General features: G+C 35.5%; 2 long non-coding RNA genes across 2 annotated transcripts; both read right to left on the bottom strand.

The window, feature by feature from the left end:
* Positions 1 to 302: 302 nt before the first annotated feature.
* Positions 303 to 1403, bottom strand: LOC121987300. The gene is made up of 5 exons (XR_006113478.1): positions 1355 to 1403; positions 1219 to 1260; positions 1049 to 1117; positions 413 to 484; positions 303 to 338 (listed from the first exon to the last, which is right to left on the bottom strand). It is a non-coding gene; the product is annotated as an uncharacterized LOC121987300 (long non-coding RNA).
* Positions 1404 to 2828: 1425 nt separating this feature from the next.
* LOC121987299 lies at positions 2829 to 3260 on the bottom strand. Its single transcript, XR_006113477.1, has 3 exons — positions 3139 to 3260; positions 2966 to 3054; positions 2829 to 2870 (listed from the first exon to the last, which is right to left on the bottom strand). It is a non-coding gene; the product is annotated as an uncharacterized LOC121987299 (long non-coding RNA).
* Between the last annotated feature and the right edge of the window lie 5471 nt (positions 3261 to 8731).

Below are 8731 nucleotides of genomic sequence, written 5' to 3'. Positions count from 1 at the left end.
TTGTAGACAAGCATGAAAATAAGCAAAACCATAAATATAAGCGAATAAAGGATACCTTTCAATCTTCTAAATCTTCTTTTCTGGTTGGCCCATCTCCTTTTCCTCTCTTCTTTTGTTAACTCTGCCTCTTCTTTGATGTTTCCTTTTCCATGAAAAATATCCTCAGGGGCAAGCATAGCCGCATCTGAGACGGCCAATGGAGCAACCTGCAAAACCATTGTATTTCAGTGACTCGAAACTGTTTTTACCATAAACTAAAAGACAACTCCAAAAGATATTTTTACCTCTTCCATTGCTAGAGTAGGTACATTGACTTGTATAGACATGTCCTCAATAACCTACATCATAACTTATGGTCAATCAAGAAATAAATACTAAAAGAATTAAACACTTGATAAGCTTTATTGCTAACCGGCTTTGGAGCAAAATGGAAGTGAGACAGCGCATCCAACTTTAAGGAAATCTTTTTGAATAGCATTGTTGCCTGCAGGCATAAAAGAAAAAGTGTATGAGAAAAGCTGAGAAGCTACACAAGCAGCCAGATGTTATCGCAGATCAATACAATAGATCTAGTGGATCTGTATTATTAACAAATTCATATTACAGATATCCCAATGTCAGTTTTTTTTTGCTATAAAGTAAAGTCATTATATGCATCAGTAAGAAAGACATCTATCGATAATATAATCTTCCATCAGGACTTCTGAGAAAGTTTCCCAGGCAAACAAACAGAAAGGAGGGAAAACCCAAAGAGCTTGAGAGGTTTCAATATAATTTCTCAATAATGAGAATACAACAGTTGTAAGGAGCTTAAAGAAAATGCGTCGATGAAGACTTATAAACTGACACCTAAGACATACAAATTCTCATTCTCATCAGCCATCAATCACTAAACTATGATTACTATCCTACCAGCAGCAGAAATTAGAAATTGAAAAAAATGCAGATAATTTTGGTAAAAATAGCTACTAATTGCCAGCGTTCAGTTTGAGTTTTTATGACAAAATTTACCACATAGGAATAGTAAATAAGTGGACAAGTAAAATACCTCAATCTTAAGTTTATCAGAAGCAGAAAGAAGAGCTGGAGCTAGACCCGTCTTCTGCGCATATTCTTCCTAAATTACAAAAAAAAAGGAGAGAGAGAGAAGTGAGCATAGTCTATGTATCACGCATTAGCTGATTAATAAAAATGATTTGCATGAATGAAGCAGCGAACCTCATATATCTCGGCAAGACCCTTCTTACTCTTATTTTCATCCTGTTAAAAAGTCCATTATGACATTGTTCCCACTTAGAAGTGTTCAATTTATATATCTTAATGTTGCCAAATTTAGACAGAACAAGAAAATTACCATCTCTTTGGTCTCCTTAGGGGGTTTAGATGGCAAGATAGGTGCTCTTTCAACGTCATCAAAATGACCCTGGAAGCAATCATAAACTTGAATTAGATTGTCTGATGATGGCACAAAAATAGTATCCTCAATCCTGGAACTGACACTGATTGACTAGACTTAAACTGAATCTTTTATTATTAATTTAAAAATAAAGATGAACGCTAAGACTAGGTATGCACAATGACTGGTTAGCCAGATTGGATAGTTCATCTACTAAGAAAATTACCATCAACAGAGGATAAATACTTTTGTAAACGAAAGTCCAAGAATAAAAGGTTGTAAAGATAATTACTTAACACTTCTGTTAGATAAAAAAATAGAAATTAATTCCATAAGTTTGCCTAAACATAATGCTAGAGCACCGAGAAATGCACTTCTTAAATGTTGTTAAATTGTAAAATGAGTGATTTTAGCAAATAAACCTACTCCTGACAAACTATATGTATTATCACACATTTTCAGTAAAAATCTTACAACAACTAGCACATTTAATTGCTCTGCTTGCACTATTGTACAGTCACAAAGAATATTCTTCATCAGGCTGAAATCTAACTTTAGAATATCTTAATCATTTTAGTAAGGACTGAAGAGTGAAGAGCATTAGTTGATCATTAGTTGTTTTTGTTGTGTCCAAAAACAATTGGACCAATCACACTGCAAAAATTGTTGTAGAATTTAATATTCATTGGCGTGCTTAGCCATTCAAGGACTTTAATGTTCCATGTTCATACAATAAAAACTTCTGGCATGATGAAATCAAATGTAAAGAAACAGTATCTTTATGCCCTTCACAAGCCTAAAGCAACAAACAAGCAAACATATCATCCTTTGGCGCATACTCCATCTTACATTTTATAAGTATAAAGTTAGCAAATTAAGATATGACATACAACGATTGTACACACCAGAAGCTCTACTGATCTGACTAATCATGTCCACTTTATCAGCATCTCTACATGATGATGCATTTAATTAAATTCCAGATTCCACCCTAGTTCAGTAAATATTCTGAAACTTCCTACGTCCACATTATAAATTTTTCTTTCAACATTATAAGAACACTTTATAAATCTGACAACAGATACTTGGAGTAACTTGCACCAAAATACCACTGATTTTGATCAACAAGAATTCTGACAATAGCAGAAGCTTCAACAAATAAATGTTTATATGAGTTAGAAAATACTAGCGCCCTGCTGGATAAAAGTTTCAACAAGGAAAAGGAACATGGAAACACTAGACAGTGGATGTTATTATAAACACAATGTTCCAGATTGGGCCAAGATTATAATGAGTAACAACTCCCTGTCCTACGTCTCTTCCAATCCACAAATGAATTTAGAAAATAACAACTCAACATGAGAAATCCTTTGCAATTTCCAAAAAAAACAATTGTCAAGAAACAGCACTACATAAGAGAAGAAACTTACCCAGGTTTAGAGTCGGTGGAACTTGTAGGAGTATCGGCCTTCGTCTAACCCATGCAAGAGAAGAGACAGAAATGTAAGTAAATAACGAGACATATTGTATCGATTTACAAGGACGAGTAAGAACGAAACAACACTCAACTGCAACGGCATTTGTGATCAAATTCCTTCCACTGAGCCTACCGGAGATCCTTCCATCAGATCTAACAACCAAGATGCTTCCTTTCGTTCCTAAGTGCCAAAGGAACAATCGTCATATCTTCAGATCCCAAATCAGTAATAGTTATCTGATTCATAAAAGAGGCGAAAAAAAACCTGGAAGAGATCTCGCAGGGGATGCAAAGAGACGCCTGTGCGGATCAATACGATTTGAGAGGAACACTGCCGACTGGAGTGATGCCGCCATTTCCGAAGCGAATCAAACCCAGAGAGAGGAGAAAGAGGAAGACGAGGAGTAGGAGGAGGAGGAGGACGAGAAAGGTCGAGGCTTGAGGAGGAGGAGGCGGTGAAGATGGCTGAAAGTAGAGGCCGCGAGGAGGAGGTGGCGAGGCCGAAAGTTGAGGCGACGAAGAGGGCGGCGAGGAGGGAGGCGGCGAAGAGGGTGGTGAGGAGGGAGGCGGCAAAGAAGGCGGTGAAGAGGGTGATGAGGAGGGAGGCGGCGAAGAGGGTGGTGAGGAGGGAGGCGACGAAGAGGGCGGTGAGGAGGAGGCGGCGAAGAGTAGGGTTTGGGATGTTGGTGCGGTTAGCACTAACGATTTAACCCAGGTTTTGATGAATGACAAATAGGTTAAGTTAGTTTTGTTGTTGTCTGACACTTTGATCGAGTGTGCAGGAGAAGTCCAGCTAGGTCGACGGGCTGACCGGATAGCTGGCGAGAAGTCCAAGCGGGTCGACGGGCTGACCGGACGCTTGGCGAGAAGTCCAGCTAGGTCGACGGGCTGACCGGATAGCTGGCGAGAAGTCCAAGCGGGTCGATGGGCTGACCGGACGCTTGGCAAGAAGTCCAGACGGGTCGACGGGCTGACCGGATAGTTGGCGAGAAGTCCAAGCGGGTCGACGGGCTGACCGGACGCTTGGCAAGAAGTCCAGACGGGTCGACGGGCTGACCGGACGTCTGGCAGGGAAGTGAGGTAAGTCCTGGAAGGGAGTGAGGAGGCGCGTTCGGGAAGGGAACATTAGGCGTCGATCCGGCTTAGATCCATTTCGGATATCTAAGTCGAGATCGTGACTAGATTCCGGTCTCGGAAAGACGGAATCTAAGTTATACTCTTTTTATTTTATCCGTTGAACTTTAACTGTGCTGACAATCTGTTTTACAGGATATATATTTGCCTCGGACTAACTTTGTTTTGCAGGAAAAGGGAGTTTTCTGGAACAAGGTGGTCCGGGCGCCCGGAAGGCGAATTCTATCCAGCGAGTCATCGCCACGTGGAGCATCATGGTTTGTGCAGCTACGTCACATTCCAGGCGCCTGGAACAGCATATAAAAGAAGCCCCAGACAGGAGCTTCAGAACAATCAAGCTGAGAACTCTTCTACTGCTGGTCTTGCTGCTCGACGTTCAGTGCGACACCAACAAAGCTCTGACACTACGCTCTGTTCTTTTCCCTTTTTGTCGGTATTTGTTTTCAAGTTTTCATTAGCATTCCCTGTACGGTTCTTTTATAATCATCATTTCGAATTGCTAGTGATTGCCCAACGAAAGTGGTCAAGGACCACGGGCCTTCGAGTAGGAGTCATCACAGGCTCCGAACGAAGTAAAACCATTGTGTCTATTTTACTTTTCCGCTGCGTTTAAACTCTTGTTTTTCGAATCGATATTCACCCCCCCCCCTCTATCGAATCTAACGGTCCTACAAGTGGTATTAGAGCAGGTACCGCTCTGATTTGGTGCAACCACCAATTAGACAGGGGGTGAATTTTTTTTGTTTTTTGTTTGATAATTAATTTTAAAACTGGTGTTTCGTTAACTTAATATTTCTCTAATCAATTTAAATTAGTGCAACACGAATCTAGATTTTTTTTCTATTTTTCTCTTCCCGCACTACTAATCCAAGACCAAGTCTTGGGATATTTTTTTTGGTTATTTACCTGTGCACAGAATGTCCCAACAAGAAGGATTCAGCACAGTGCGACCTCCACTCTTCAACGGGGACGACTTCCCTTACTGGAAGAAGCGCATGGAGGTCTACCTCAAAACAAACTTCGACCAGTGGATGACCATTACGAGACCCTACAAAATTCCAGTGGACAACGCCGGGAATCTAGTGGATCCTGAAGACTGGACAGCAGATCTCAAGAAAAAAGCATCAACAGAAAATAAAGCGATCAACACTCTACAGTGCGGATTGACAAGAGAAGAACTGAACAGAGTCGGTCCACACAAAAACGCTAAAGAGCTATGGGACAAGTTGATCGAACTGCACGAGGGAACGAGCGACGCTAAGGTAACAAAACGAGACCTGCTTTTAAATAAAATTTTTAATATAAAAATGCAGGAAGGAGAAACAGCGAATCAATTACACGCGAGGATCAAGGACATCCTCAACGGGCTTCATGCGATAGCCCACCAGATGGAGAACAGAGACTTAATAAGGTACGCATTAAACGCCTTTCCACGTAATAGTTTGTGGGCATCAATAGTGGATGCCTACAAAATTTTGAAGAATCTTTCTGAATTAAAATTAGACGAGCTTTTCTGTGAATTAGAATTACACGAACAAACTAATGCTGGAGCCGAGAAAGGTATAGCTCTATTTGCAGGGTCCTCCAAAGAAAAGAAAAGCAAGCCTGAATTTGAAGAAGAATCTGACCAAGACTCCGAAGACGAAGAACACCTGGTGAACTTGGTAAGAAAAATGTTCACTAGGAGAAAGAGGAGCTTCAGCAAAAAGGACCTTCAAAAGATCAGCTCTCCCTCAGAACAAAAGAATGTGACTTGCTACGGCTGCAACAAAAAGGGACATTACAAGAACGAATGCCCAAAACTGAAGTTCGACAAACCAAAGCCAACCAAAAAGAAGGCACTCAAAGCAACGTGGGACGACTCCTCGGACGAATCGGAGGAAGAAGAGAAGAAACATTAGAGCCACCTCGCACTGATGGCCCGCGAAGCCGAAACAGAAAACGAGTCGGAAGATGAAACAAGCCACGAGTCCGTACTCGTTTCCGAAGGCCCGAATGAGGTATACTTTAATTTAAACAAAAAAAAATTTAGAATTATTTCCTGTTTAAATAATAAATTAACTAAATTAGAAAATGAAAACAAATCACTTCTTGAGGAAAATCAAAACCTCAAGGAACAAATCAAAAATTCAAATCCAACTCAAGATCTAACACTTGAGGAGGAGAATCTATCATTAAAAAATGATGTTAAAAATTTAAAAGAAATGCTAGAAAAATTTACAACAAGATCAAAAAATTTAGACTTAATCCTAAATAATCAAAAAGCATGTTATAATAAAACCGGACTAGGATATAAGTCGAATTCAAATAAAACCTTCAAATCATTAATAACCCAATACAAATCAACCAATCTAGCTTGGGTTCCGAAAGCGTGTCTGACCACGCAAGTAGGACTTAATCAATATTATATACCTAAAGTAAAAATACATTATATAAAATCGAATAAACCAAACCAAAATACAAAATACAAACCTAAATCAAATTCAAAATCTAAACAGTTTAAAGATCAACAAAATTACCACCAAGTTAACCATAACTATAAAAAGAATCGACACAAGCCTAAAATCAAAATTTATTAAAGGGCAATAATTCAGGGGGAGGCTCCAGAATAGCTGGCACCTCCAAAACTAACTTACTCGACAGGGTAACCCAAAATTTTACCAACCCGGCAGGGTAATTAAGATTAGTTAAAAAGAGACCAAGTTTAACTTGAATCATGGTACTGGTGAAATTTTTGGATGATAGTACGTTAGGGAAGCTTGGGCATCGCATGTCTAGAAAGATATGGCTTCGATCTGGTGCATTTGGCCAAGTGGAACTGACCGAAGCTACCCTTAAATGAATCCTAACCAGTTAGACCAAGATTTAGTACTAAGCTCCGTGGATAGGACTATTCGGAAAATCTCGAAAGGTTGGTTACTTCTAATGACGTCCATGTGACTCACCAAGCTTAGAAATTTATCCGAAGAATGCCTATTTGTGGAGACCAAAGCTAAATTTGAATTTAACACAAGTTAAACCAAAACTCCATAAGTGAAAAAAAAAAAAATCTAATTTCATCTCACAAAATCATAGGATTCCCTGATTGATAATAAAGATCGGGTGAGATGAATAAGGTTTAAAACTCAAAAAAAAAAAAAAAAATTAAAATTTTAATTTTTAAACTTAAAAAATTATTTTCAAAATTCTAATTTTAAAACTTAAAAATATTATCAAAATTTTAATTTTAAAACTTAAAAAATTATTTTCAAAATTTTAATTTTAAAACTTAAAAAATTATTTTCAAAATTTTAATTTTAAAAACTTAAAAAATTATTTTCAAAATTTTAATTTTAAAACTTAAAAAAAAATTTTCAAAATTTTAATTTTTAAACTTAAAAAATTATTTTCAAAATTCTAATTTTAAAACTTAAAAAAAAATTATTTTCAAAATTTTAATTTTTAAACTTAAAAAAAAATTTCAAAATTTTAATTTTTAAACTTAAAAAATTATTTTTAAATTTTAATTTTAAAACTTAAAAAAAAAATTATTTTCAAAATTTTAATTTTAAAACTTAAAAAAAAAAAATTAAAATTTTAATTTTTAAACTTAAAAAATTATTTACAAAATTCTAATTTTAAAACTTAAAAAAAAATTATTTTCAAATTTTAATTTTTAAACTTCAAAAAATTTTCAAAATTTTAATTTTTAAACTTAAAAAATTATTTTCAAAATTTTAATTTTAAAAATTAAAAAATTATTTTCAAAATTTTAATTTTAAAACTTAAAAACTTATTTTCAAAATTTTAATTTTAAAACTTAAAAACTTATTTTCAAAATTTTAATTTTTAAACTTAAAAAATTATTTTCAAAATTCTAATTTTTAAACTTAAAAAATTATTTTCAAAATTCTAATTTTAAAACTTAAAAAATTATTTTCAAAATTTTAATTTTAAAACTTAAAAAATTATTTTCAAAATTTTAATTTTAAAACTTTAAAAAAAAAATTTCAAAACTTTAATTTTTAAACTTAAAAAATTAATTTTCTAAACTTTAAACTTAATTTTCAAAATTTTAAACTTAAAAATTATTTTCAAAATTTTAAACTTAAAAATTATTTTCAAAATTTTAAACTTAAAAAATTATTTTTCAAAACTTTAAACTTAAAAATTATTTTCAAAATTTTAAACTTAAAAATTATTCTCAAAATTTTAAACTTAAAAATTAATTTCAAAATTCTAATTTTAAACTTAAAAAATTATTTTCAAAATTTTAAACTTAAAAATTATTTTCAAAATTTTAAACTTAATTTCAAAATTTTAACTTCAAACCTAATTTCCAACAAAAAAAAAAAAATCAAAAAACCAGGGGCGGGCGCCCTGGTATTCCCCTCTGGGGCACCCGGAAGGGGATCCGGGCGCCCCGCCCTAAAGCAACCCCGGGCGCCCGGAGTCCCCTATAAATAAGGGGCAGCAGGCGCCCCCAATCTTTGCACCACCAACTCTCACTTTTGCCAAGGTTCACTCCGAACCTCAGCGCGAAAGTACTTTAAAACAAAATTTTCTTGCGGTGAAGACGCTGTTGCGATTCAACCGAGGTCGTCAAGTCTATATTTGTCGATGGCTCCTCGGTAAAAATTCTTCCCCTCTCTATAAAAGTTTATTAGAATTTGTCTTCTAATTTTTTTCTTAGAATATTCTTTTATTTATATACAGTAGGAAACGAACAAATACTGGTGCTGGAC

Source organism: Zingiber officinale, chromosome 5B (genome assembly GCF_018446385.1).
Source record: "Zingiber officinale cultivar Zhangliang chromosome 5B, Zo_v1.1, whole genome shotgun sequence".
NCBI classification, from domain to species: domain Eukaryota; kingdom Viridiplantae; phylum Streptophyta; class Magnoliopsida; order Zingiberales; family Zingiberaceae; genus Zingiber; species Zingiber officinale.
Note: the sequence above shows the minus strand (reverse complement) of the source record. Positions and strands in the feature narration are given on the sequence as shown.